Genomic DNA, 13394 nt, shown 5'->3' on the forward strand with positions numbered 1-13394 from the left:
AAAAGCGAGACCGGAGAAGGCGGAGAGAAGACGCCGAAGGAAGGGACGCAGCGACAGGGACGCCACGGCACCGCGGGCACACCGGCCAAAAAAAAAGAGCCACAGCTGCGGCGCGTCTTTTTGCACGAGGACATTACGCCACGAGAGCACAAGACAGCACCCGGGGATCCCCCGGTTCGCTGTAGAAAGTGTGTGGAAGGGGAGGTGCAGCTCCAACTACCTCCAGGATTTACAGAGCGACGCCGCCGGAGCTTTTTCACCCCCAGAGTAAGTGAAGCTAACGCGGGCATTTAAGTTGAAGCAGGGCCCACAGCATGGGTCACAAAACAAGCGCGCTTTTTCCCCCTTTTTCCTTCCCCACCTTTAAGTTGTAGGTGGGGGGGTGAAGCCCGATGAACAGGCCCCGTAAGAAGGGCGAGTGGGGACACGGTTTTGTCTCCGGCGTGTGCGCGCACCAGACCCGGCCCCGGTGGTGTGGCTGTATAACTCCCGCAAGTTGACAGCTCCGGCGTTAGCAACCGCTAGCACCGCCCGGGCGACCCGGTTGACAAGTGACAGGGCAACTTTGACAGCTAGCTATTAGCCTGCTTGGATTAGCCCGCCGGCTAACTTAAGCCACGCGCTGTGTCACAATTGAACAGAGTTTTTCTGTGTAACGCGTGTGTATCAATGGAGGTGTGTGTGGAGCTAGCGTTAGCTGTAGCCGTGTGTCACACAGCTGTTGCGTTGTGTTTTCCTTCGACTGTCAATCCACTTTTCTTTTCTGGCGCTTCGTTAAATTCCTCGCAAAAAGAAACGATCACAACTTGTCTTTTTAAAAATGTCTCTTATGTAGTAGCAGAAGGCGGGCATTTTTTTTGGCGTGTTGCACAGTCAACAAGTGCAAAGGCGTGCGTCAGGTGAATCGTTCCGGATTCTAGTTGACATTCTTCATGCGTTTTCGGAATATAAACCTGGAAACTAAACGTTTTCACCGTCGAAAAGACTAGAAGACTGTCCTGCAACTTGGGTCACTTTCTAAACATGGGTGACGATTTTTACTTGACTTAAACCTATTTTTTATTCTAAGGTCATCCAGGTTTATTACCATTCTAGTACATACTGTTATTGATCATTTCAAAAGTAATATGTTCCTTCATGTGTGCCATATGGGAATACATTAGTTGCACCATTATCAGTTTTATCTTGATCTTTAAAATGTATACTTTATTGAATATTGTTTTGATTGTTTAAGCGCTTTGTGACCCTGGTCTGGAAAAGCGCTATACAAATAAAAATGACTTACCATCATGGATTGGTTTGTTACTAAATGAAGTTATTAAATAGCTGACACATCCAATCTTTTCTTGTAGCTTCAATTTAAAAACCTGTAAGAATATTTTGAAACTGTATTTAGATTTTAACCTGAAATAATGTTATCATCTATCATTGTTGAATTGCTGGGATCTGTTTTTCCAACTAACAAATCAACTCTATTCTTACTTCAACTGTAAGGTGTCTTGAGATAACTTTGTTATGATAAGACACTTTAAATAAAATTGAATTGAAATGTTTTCCTCAGAAAGTATTAAAACGAATATGAACAATGGGGCGATAATCAATATCGGAAAGTAAAAAATAAAATGATAAAAAGGTTGTGGAGTAACAGAGACAAATTAATATTGCAATAAGCCGGCAAGATATCCATCCCTAACGTATAATATTAAAATGTTGTCAAGTAATCTATCTATATTTTTTTTAAATCAATTCTATGTTGAAGGCTTTTCTATTTAACATGCAAGCTGTATTGGCATTTGATGGATATACATTACTTTGAAATACTTTTGTGTTTTCAAACTTCATTGTGACACAATCTTGTTTTTCCATAATACTCATCTTAAACTGCCAGAGCTTGAGATGTGCAACATGTTTAATTAATTTGTGTTTAAAGTATTCATGGTTTTGTTTATTACGGTTACTCAATTTTGTTATTTATTTTGAATTACATATCCCGGAATTGGATGTTGAATTTGTGTATCATTGTTGTATGATTATAAATATATATATTTTTAAATGACATTACTGACTCACTTTTCAACTAGCTTTAGATGTTCATTGTTATTTTATTTGACATATGTTTAGTGATAATGCACAAATTTAAAAGATGTTGAGGAATACAATTGAAAAGCTTTTTTCAACCTGCGCACAAAAACAGCACTCAGAAGCAAAGTGTGAGCTTCTTTACAAACACGCAAACTATAAGAGAATTGTGGTTTAAGATGTTGTGTGTGATGTAAATAATAGCAGCGTGTTGCATACATCAGTATAAATGTATGGTTTTTATTTTTGAAGGGAACGATGTCCGCTTTATTTCTACATATCTGCCAGAATACTCTGTGAGAATTCTCAAATGTTTGGTGTTTTTAGGTTCACTAGTTATGTGTACTAACTTGTACAACTGGCTGTGGGTCTTTGAGTTTCATGTGGTTTGTACACAGAATTGGTGCACAGGTTCCAGGAGTTTCTAAGTATTGTAATATTTCTGCAACCTGTCCAAAGGGAGCCACACCTCTTTCTCGGTGTCAGCTAGGATTGGCTCCAGCACCTTGTGACCTAGTTTAGTCCAAGCAGTTAAATATGAATGTGATGGGCGGACCTGTGTATTCTTAGCATGTTTCTAATGGTTTGAATACTCATAAACTCATAGTGATCATTCAGCTCCGTAATAAAACATAACCAACGCCCTTAATTATCTAAACCAATGGCATAAACATTTACACTTTGACAAAATGCCCCCGGTGGTGGTCAGTACCCACAATGAAAGGTCAGACTAGGTTCACTTGTAAATCACCCAGCCTTTAAATAGCAGGGCTGTTTTTAGAAGACGGGATCGAGTCTGTCAGCTGTAGGTTTGTTTTTAAGTCTTCGAGTTTTATAGAGCAAGACTAATGTGTAATGTGTTAGGAAATTAAGGCTTTTTTTCTTCTTTTTTTTTAGCTTCACTATAGATTTCTAGCTTTAAAAATGTTCAAGGAACCTTGGGGCTTTGAGGTTATCACCTAATCTAATGCATGATTATCATTTATGTTGTTGTTGCTGAATGATGTCCTGCTTCAGAAAAATCATTGCCATCTAAATACATGTCAACACTATTTACCTGTTTTTTTTTTATTTCTAGATAAGGGCAGATTTTAAAGTTGCATTTCATTTCTCTTAGCTGTTTGCTACTCGTATTTGAAACTTGAAGCTTCAGGGATCGGCTTTGATTGGTGGGTAAGACTAGCTTCTGCAGTGATTGAATGCATTCTTTTTAAATATCGTATAAAGCAATATGATCTGGAGCATGACAATCAAAATATATTCCCTTGAGCGTTAAGGTAGCTGTTATTAGTTAGTTGGTTTTCCTCACTGATGCTCTGTGAGCTCAAACTCGTGGATCTTGTTCTTGCACATGCCATTAAAGTTCTCTATAGAAGATGAGTCTAAAGCTGAAAATACACACATGCTTAAAAAAAACGAGTCATTTGACCGCAATGTAAAAATAAAAGCACAGTGATGGTATTTATTTTCTGACACAAGTCATGCAGAACAAGTCGATATGTTTTTTTTTGGGAGACCTGGAGGCAGTTGTGATCAAAATCTCTTGCATGTTTGACAGATGGCCTACAAATCGTTTGGAAGGATCACATTTGTTTCACGCCAACCTCAACACAAAACACCCAATGTAGAATTTGGCATCAGTGAAAATATGGTCTGAAATATCACAACCGTTAATCATCCTTGCCCTTGTGTTTCCTCTCGGATGAATGACAACATCCTCTTAGTGTTGCATTGATTATTGATTATACATTTGTCCAACTAGTGGCGAGAGACTTGTTTGTAAGTTAATTTTAGTCAACATCTCATCTTGTATAATCTTCTGTGTTAAGGATTGTGTTCTTAGCAGATTTCCTTTGTCATTTCCTACTTGATAGAAACACATTTCTTACTTTATTCAACCCAATACATATAAATGATACTGACTTTAAGGTGTTCTCTCTAGTTCTAATACTGCGTTTAATATCATTCTGCTCCGAACATACCGTTTGATGTAGCCTTCTATTGAAAAGGTGGCCTTCAAATTCCCTTTTGGCGCACCAATATGTTTTAATTTTCTCTTAACAAAACTCTGTTTAAGTTTCACAAGCATTTAGAGATGCCTCTCCAAATTGTTATGGTTCGATATAGGTTAATACAGTTTTGTGTATAGTTTTCTGATTCTGAGATTGTTCTTTGTGACATTAGTGGATTGTGTTCATTGCGTATCTAATTTGCATAGACGCATGGGTCAGGATAGAATAAATAGTTGCATTAATTATGGATTAGCCTCACATTTTAAACGCATAATTCTCTTTTGAAATCGAGAAAGTTGTCCCCTTTTTACCAAGTCTCACGAAGAGTGGCTTTTGATTTCTCCCTTTGCTGTTGTGATTATCAAATAGTAAGAGGCAGTTAACAGACCCATGGTAGTGGTTGAGTTATGTTGATCAAGCTTTGCCTTTTTGATGATTATACATCTATTACACAAACTAAAACTTGAAAGAATAAAGATGGAAGAAGGAGACATGGTAAAGAAGATGCATGTGTGTGACACAAAATTGGTGGTGAAAGACTTAATATAGATATTTGTTGGTTTGTCAATAAAAATGATCAGCAGCCCAAAGTGAATCTTGGACATATAATGGTTTTGTGATTCAACAATTGACCAAAATCAATTTAAAAAAAAAAAAGAAAAGTATAAAGCAATAATGCTGTTAAATAAGCCTTATTGTATCCAATGGTTCAAGATGATGTTTTTGTTTGAATAAAAATAAATTGTGTTAATTTTGAATAAAGGAAGTTGGACGTGCTTTATGCTAGTTTACCTGAGCTGAGGCTCACTGTGTCGAAACATGTAGCAAACCTTTATCTCTTCAGGTATGGTTTATTCAGAGCACACTGTCCAAATGTAGGCTCTTGATGGGTGATGATGTTCTCGATCAGAACAGATATGGCAAGAATTAATTTCTCCTTTTTTTTAAAATTTTAAAATCAAATGATGAGCATGAATCAAAATGAATATCTGTGAGATTTAATTTACCTGTATATTTACTTTTTATGCGACTGGCTTGTTGTTCAATGCAGCCCTCGGATATAAATAAGGGTTGAACAACTGGACGGCAGCGACAACGTTTCCTTTTCCCTGTGCCAATGTTCAGAAGCAAGGTTAGCTCTCAGACTCTGAGATGATGAGAGAGGACTGGCTCAGTCTTCATTAGCGACACCGAGCATCTCTAGAATGCAGATGAGCTCTGAGGCCATTCTACTGGAAATTTCATCCTGATTCCAATTTAATCTTGTTTGCAGTCACATTGTGTAAGCCCTGTTTTCCATGTTGAAGAATCTCTTTATGCGGGAGATCAGAGGGGGATAATTGCACTTAAGTGAACCTCATTTAGTGCTGGCCGGAGCAATTACTGTAACTGCATTTCTCTGCGATTTTTAGGGAAGCCTGGAGCAGCTGTCATTGAGTCTCTATAGCGGAGATATCGAATGGTGAAAAGAATGACATTGGCAAGCCACCGTGGGAATGGCAGATTCTTAAATGTTTTTTAATTAGGTTTTTCCCTTTTTTTCTTTTTTTCTCCCGCTTCCTTCATTCTCTTTAAAGAAAGGCGTAATTAAAAATGGCAATTATAGTTCAATTATTTAATTAATTATCGGAAAATAAATGACTCTAGTGGGGTTACAAAGCAAAAAAATAAAGAACCATTTTTTTTTCGATGAAAATTCCCCGAGGTACGAAGGAGATGTTTTATCATTAATGGTATTCAGCAGCCAAATTTTGAGTTTTGCTCAGCGGGGGGCTTTAATCTATTTTCTGTGGTAAATTAATGAATTTTTAAAGCAGCCCTCGCTAAATATGGGTTGATGTTGGAATGCAGCACGAGTTCAGTTTTCAAACAAGCCTCGACTCCATCATCCCCCTCCCATCTTTTCACCATCACCACCATCCTCATGGGAAGGAGGGAGCGAATTTATTGAAGCGCCTCTCTTTCATTTTTTTTCTTCCTTATTTATCAGGCAATTCGCCGTCTAGTTTGCCTCTCCCCCACCCTCAGTCTACTGAGTTGAATCCGTCTGAGAACTCGGTCCTGTATGCTCAGATTCACGATCTCGCTCGGTGTTAGTTGTATACATGAATAGTTAATACTATTCATGTAATCAATACTTGTTTTACACAGACTTTTCACCACATTGGAGGTGATTCATTCAAGCATGGTACTCCCTTATAGGAGACCTTCCAGTATGGCATTTTATGTCTGGCTCTGGTTATATAAAGGCTCCATTTTTATCGTGTACATTGATCTTTAGGTCTTTGTGACGATGGCATGGGTTATTATATTACACTGTGACAAAGGAATATGATAACGTTGACTATGGTTACATGTAGGGATGAACGATATGGACAACATTTCCCATCTCGATATTTTATTTTACCAGATATCTCGGTATTGATTCGATTTAGTAAAAAAACATATTTTTCAGAAATATAAACACAACATGAGGATGTGGAAAAACTGCTTATTTATTGTAACTATCCAACAAACTCTCAATGATGGTTTTACTCAACTTTGCGTCAAAAAAGCACATGTATATTATACACAAAACTTTACTTTTTTTTTTCGGTAATCCAACTTTTCTTGGGCTTCACCTAAGAAGACTGAGAACTTAACATCCTCTACCTCATATAAAGAGTTGGTTCACCTAAAATTCACCTGATCCAACTTTAATGGTCCCGATACCAATATCTGGGTTTTGAGTATCAACCGATACCGATCCTATACCACATTAAAATATTAACTTCTTTCCCTATTGTGAAATGAAACTGCTCATGCGTAATGAAAACAAATTGGTGAAACAAAAATACTAAGAGTGATAATTTGGACCAAAATGCAAACCATTCTGCAAGTGTCGAGCTTTAAATAATAATTGCTATTGTTATTCCAAGCCCTCAAGTGAGCCCAGAATAAATGTAATTCTGGAATGTTTTTCATTTTTTCTTTATACCATAAGGATTTATATCATAAGTTAGCATTTTATGTTGCATATACAGTAAAAATAACCTATTCAGAGGGAAATTCAGTTTTTTTAGTTTTTTTTTTTAGTTACATTTCCACGTATTAATTAATCTATCATCGATCGACAAGATGAAAATATTTTTTATGAATTAATTACGCGATAATTTGAATCCCTAATTTACGCTGACGTAACGCGCCGAAGCCAGTGATGCAGCTGCTGCTAACAACATAGCTAACGGCAGCGCCTCTGCTGCAGTGTTGCTGTGTGCGCATGTTTGGATTCAACACCAGTAACTTTATGTAAGTTTAGTTTAAGTATCTAGAGAAAGAATACGAGCAAATCAAAGAAACGAGAACGAAGCAGTTGCTGTTCTGTTGAGACGAGAGAAACTTGTTGACCGCAAGAAAGTCGTTTTTATTCGTGGTAATGTTGACTTCTTCATTGGAATCTGCCTCAGTTCAATAAATGGAGAGTTTGTGTTTTGTACTGGAAGTATAGAGTCCACACTCACAAGCTTCAGGACAATCAATGATGACACAAAAATATGTTTAACAAGTTTAGTTTAGTCATAACACCGTTAAACGCATTACTGACTTACTTTTAAATCGTGTTAATCACGGATCAAATGATTTAACAAAATAATCATAGATAATATAACTTTGAATCAAAGTAAAATGTTATTTCAAAGTTTAAATAAATATTTAACCTCAGATTTTTGAAAGCTGATGTTTTGACTAATGTTGGCTTTAATTCACTTCATTGTTTATTGTTAATATAAGTTTACATTTTTGTGTTCATATTCTGAGAAGCACTTTTGATTAGAGAAAGTATTTGATCAAATCAATTCTTTGCTGTAAAAGCCAGAAAAGAAGAAACGATATATAGTTGTTCCTACAGTATCACAATATATCTTATCGTCACACATGTATCCTGTATCGCCAGATTCTTTCAAATACACAGCCCTACTACATAGTATTGTATTCTTCTATTCAGGAATGTATTTTTTGAAAGTAGAAAGAGCCTAATCCAAGAGAAATTCAGGTTGTCAGAAAATATTGCAGTTTATCGATTCATCAATATATGCAACAACTATTGATTAATGAATTACTCGATAATTTTCATCCCTTATATAAAAAAAAATAGAATTGACTGACAAGCTGTTATTTTATCTCCGTGTTCCAAAAGAGTTTTGTTTCCTCTTCAAATTTGATTTGATGTAATTATTGTAACTTATGAATTTGTGATTTATGGTTTGAAATGGGGATGTAGTGGTATGAAAATTCCATGTTAGGGTTATAACTAAAATGATCACGGTTATCATTATAATCGCTCAAAAAGTAAATAAAGCAGCTGAAATTATTTAAAATAGTTTTAAATGCCATAGTAAATTTTGCAGGTGTTTAGAACAACACAAATAGTGTTTAAAAAAAGAAGAAAGTTGACCCTTATCATACTTGCTCTTCCCTGCTCCAAATAAATTACTATTTGCAAATTAACAAAAGTATAAATTAAAGAAACTTAGAATTTTTCTCTTAGAAGTTTTAACAGATCAAATAAGGAACACTAGTCTATAGCCTGTAATGGGGTAGGTTGAGTTCATTTACTCGCATGTGAGGACGGCTGCTCTCATGAAGAGCCAGAGAATTCATTCATGATGGCATTTTTAAAAACATTTTTAATACATGAAACGATATATAATTACAGTGGAAGTGAAAGACACTGAGTTGTTTTGACTCAACTTAAACTAAAATTCTGTCATGTATTTTGTATATTATTCATTAGTGAAGGCCCTGAAGTCGGATTGATTTAGAGGAACATCTGTGGACTCTTCACACGTTTGAGTCGCGTAAATGGAACCGATAAGTCTTTTGGACTTTATTTAAGTATTACAATCACTATTTAATAATTTGGGGCAAATTCAAATGATGAAGACCACATGCAAACGGCTCTATCCTCGGGAAAACAAGACGTCACCGTGAGTTACTGGCAGTTAGGTAATCGAACGAGATGATATTTAAAAATGTCATGGTAGCCATGACCGCTAGAAAATGTAAGTAAGTAAGTAATTTGTATTTGTATAGCACTTTTCCAGACCACGGTCACAAAGCGCTTAAACAATCAAAACGATATTCAATAAATAATATACTTTAAAGGTCAAGATAAGACTGAGAACAACACAGGAGTTCCAGAGTATCAAGGAAAAGCCTGAACAAATAAGAATGTCTTAATATATTGTCTTAAGATCGTTCCAGAGCTTAGGAGCTACAGTCTGGAAGGATTTCTCTCCTCTGGTCCTGAACCGTGTTCAGGAACCATCAGTAGATTCTGATCCACAGACCTCAGAGCCCGAGCTGGGGTGTAAGGCTGGATCAGATCACTCATGTAAGGAGGAGTCTGACCATGAATATTTCTGAAAGTAAGAACCAGAATTTTAAAGTTGATCCTGAAAGAAACTGGAAGCCAGTGAAGAGTTTTAAGGATCGGAAAAATGCGAGTTACCATTTTTACAGGTAACCGTTCCATCCCTAGTTTGAAATATGCTCATGTAATTGTTGGTAGCATCTGATAAGCTTTTATATAATGTTCGTAGAACACATTAGCGGAGGATCGGTGGGTGTTGGTGATGCTTGTGCGGTGTCAGTTGAGAAAACGATTGCCTGCTTATGTATGATGGAGTCCTAAATTAATTACTGTAAGGTTGTCATTTCTCGGTTGACGTTTTCCGTCCCACTGTGTTGGGATCCAGGCTGAAGAGCATGCTAAGATGACACCGCTAAAGCTATAAGAGCAGAGCGCTTATTTATCATGGCAATTTAGTGCATGTTTTAATCATAAACTGTGGTTCCTGTGACAAATCGCATAATTCCCTCTCTGATATATGGCCGATGAAAGATGGAAGGATTGGTTAAGGAATTAAATAATTGTGACTTTAAAAATCAAATGCAAAATTCTTGGATTTTCATTCACCTTTAATAAAACTGACTTATCTTGTGCAAGCTTGAAAGCAATCATTATAATTGATAACCTTTGGTGATTGACAATGGGGTACATATACAAAACATCACTTTTATGTAGTTTCTTATATAATATATCACTGGTGCAGCCATCTTTTTAATGTAACTGCACATTGTCCTTTTAAACTGAACTCAACTGAAGCATATGGATTGAAACTTGAACACAGTTTCATCACGTCTCATGACAATGTATGAAATTCGTTATCAACTATTTTTACCATCACTTTTTGTCGATATGGTCCTCTAACCCTACTATGCAGGGAAAAGACTTTTCAGGAATACTAAAATCTGCATGACCGTCATATACTGGTGACAATTGACACCTACTGTTTAAAAACCTTATTGTCAAGACCTAGAAATTGAAATTATAGTAGTCATAAATTGGGATACTAATATGAAATTAAAGATGAATGAAGATTTTTTTTCTATCTAAAACAATTAAGAACCAACATTATGGTAGATGATGTAATGTCACTGTGAAAGTGAACTTTTCATAAACACATATTCACAGTAGAATTTCTTGTGAATGCTTTTTATACCTTAGTATCTCATCGTTGTGCATCATAATCAATGCACTGGTTCAACATTAATTTTTTTTTCTTATTTTGATCAAAATATTTATTTTCAAACCACATACATTTTATAATACTCTGAAATGTCAATCAATGTATATTCATTAAATGTATTTGTATAGAGGCCCTTTCCTCCTTCTGTATTGGATTAATAACCCAGAATATATTATTGTGATCTGCACCTTCTGGTGATTTCCACACATTTCTAAATGCGACTACTTTTTCGCTCAGTCATGGTTGTTGAGATTTTGTTCTCTCCGTCTGACAGTAGCCAAAGCGTGATGGTGTATTATTCATATGTCACATGGCAGAGCGTATTTCAACAGCTTTGTGAACCCAGCATGGTTTTTTTTTTTTTTTCCTGTTTGTTTTCGTGGTCCCAGACGGTGTTAATATGGGCTAATGGAGAAACGGCTTCATGTCAGAGTTGGAGGCTGTGCGTGATGTGGTGTGTGGAGCTCATGATCTGTGAGGCCGAGTGCCAAGTGTTACAGATGTTGTGTGAGTCGAGGAGCCGTGGTGGCTTTCGCTGGCCTTGATGGATTAACACTTTGCTTCATTATTCTTGCAAGTGCCACGATTGTCTCTGCTTGCTCAGCATTACTGCGCGTTTAAACCAACATTAACCTCCTTTTTCTGTGCAAAAACGTGATGAATGGAGACACCGTTTATGATTCAGAAAACCCCCGATGGAAGCCAAGGAGACTTGCAAGAGAAGCATTTGGATTCTCATATACCAAGAAAACCTCCATCCTGTTAGATTGTTCAGGTTCCATCTCTTTATGCACGCTCTCCGACTTCTGTTTGCAAACGACGTCTCTTAATTGTTATATTAAGAAGATTGATTTAGATTAAAAGTGTATTTCCCTGTGCCAAACACACTCCTGTCCTCTTAATTCAGCGAGCGGCATGTCTGTGGCGAGCTCTGAAGAATGCATTTTGTTACTCTGATGAGTCATACTTCCTCTGGCCTGCATGCTTCTCCCTGGAGCTGGATGAACGGGCGGAGAGGTTAGCTGGAGGAGGGGCGTGGTGGCCGAGGTGACGGGGTCTGTTCCTGTTGTGAATCGTGATTAGGAAAGTACGTGTTTGTGCTTCAACATGTGGATGTCTATAGGTGTATGTGTGACTGCAGGCTGAATCACCAAAGAAAAACCTTAGCTAATCCCACTTTGACCTACAACTGGATGTGTCGGCGAGTGTGCGCTGTCATCTGGAGGGAAAATTGTTTCTTTTCTTATATCGTTCTTATTTTTTTTAACCATGTCAGTTTGTATTTAAATGTACCTGCGTAACCATATGTGTTTCAGTTGACTGTTTTTAGTATCCTAGTTTTGTTTCCAGTACTGGGCAGTCATTCATTGTGTATAAGGTGTATATTAGGGCTGCACGATATATCGATATCATGATGTTGGCACGTGCGATATGCATATCGAAAACATGTGCGATAATTTATAATTAATTATTGATTATTTTTTATATTTCATTGATCAATCAATCCGTCAAATCAAGCATTGCTTAAATTCGCACTTTGACCAATCGGTGTCGCGTTCTGTAAAGTTGTCAATTTGTACTCGATTTGTCCGTCTGTCTGTCTGTGAGCTGTTCGGCGCAGCTTGATAGGCTCGATCGCTATGGCAACACGTCGGCTCAGTATATACACGGAAGAAAGACCGACTTATAAGCGCAACTCGTACGCAAGTTATTCAGTCACTCATCTCTTTCAACCCCCTTTGTTAAAGCATCATATTGTAAGTGCTTTTCATCTGGTCTCCATTGTTTTCTTATAAGATCGCAGAACTTTCTAACAACTTTACACCTGTCCGTACTCGCCATATGCTAATGAGCTAAGTTGTTAGCGTCAGGCGTTTACAAGGAGGTGGGATTCATTTTTGATTTGGTGATATTGCGACGCGCCGGCAGCTCCTCTCAGATGTCACTCAGTTTCACGGGAAACCGATGCGAGTCCCGCGAGACTGAGCGTTACGTTAGCGTAATATCGAATATCGCACATATTTTCAGTATCGCGCAGCCCTAGTGTATATCCTTTTAAATATTAACTTGGTCTAACGCCGGTTTAAAAAACACACACCACAAATCCAAATTTATGACTAAGGCAAAAAAAGTTACAACATGCACAGTGTGACATGTTTTTAGTGGTGGAACTTCTTTGTTGTATTTCTTTTAAAATGACCAATGATTGTCAAGAATACATTGAAACGTGCAGATTATTAATGTCATTTAGTACTTGAAATGGAGGGGATATGAAGTATTCTTCTTGTACTGTAATAACAATAAAACAATTTGGCCTGTTTTTTTTTGTTTTTTTTTACTGTAATACAGTAAACGCTATATTTGTGCATAATGTTAATTATAAGAAATGCATTAAAATATCTGTTTATTGTGAAATGGACGTTAGACGATCACCATGGAGGTATTTTTTTAGGTAATATTTTTACCTAATAATGCCAAAAAGATTAGGTACCCTAAAATAAATAAAAATAAATAAATAATCGAAAACCTTAGTCGACATGTGTGGTTAGGAAAAGGAGATTTTCACTTTAAACCAATGCATGCACAATTATCCTTAACATTTGAATGAGAATAAATAAGGAAAAGTTTCCCTCAGAAAATATAAAATATATATATTGAAAATTTTACTTGCAATTCCATTAATTAAAAGTTTTTTTTCCCCCCAAGAACTGCAATGTATGTTTCTGTAAATTGG

At 36.8% G+C, this 13394-nt stretch overlaps 1 protein-coding gene across 1 annotated transcript in view; it reads left to right on the forward strand.

The window, feature by feature from the left end:
- The window catches only part of foxj3 (forkhead box J3), a 72114-nt gene continuing 58720 nt past the window's right edge, over positions 1-13394 (forward strand). Inside the window, exon 1 of the mRNA XM_087800319.1 lies at positions 1-267. The gene's annotated coding sequence lies outside the window, so the exon portion shown is untranslated. The remainder of the gene's footprint in view (positions 268-13394) is intronic.

Source organism: Callionymus lyra, chromosome 10 (assembly GCF_982586985.1).
Source record: "Callionymus lyra chromosome 10, fCalLyr1.hap1.1, whole genome shotgun sequence".
NCBI classification, from domain to species: domain Eukaryota; kingdom Metazoa; phylum Chordata; class Actinopteri; order Syngnathiformes; family Callionymidae; genus Callionymus; species Callionymus lyra.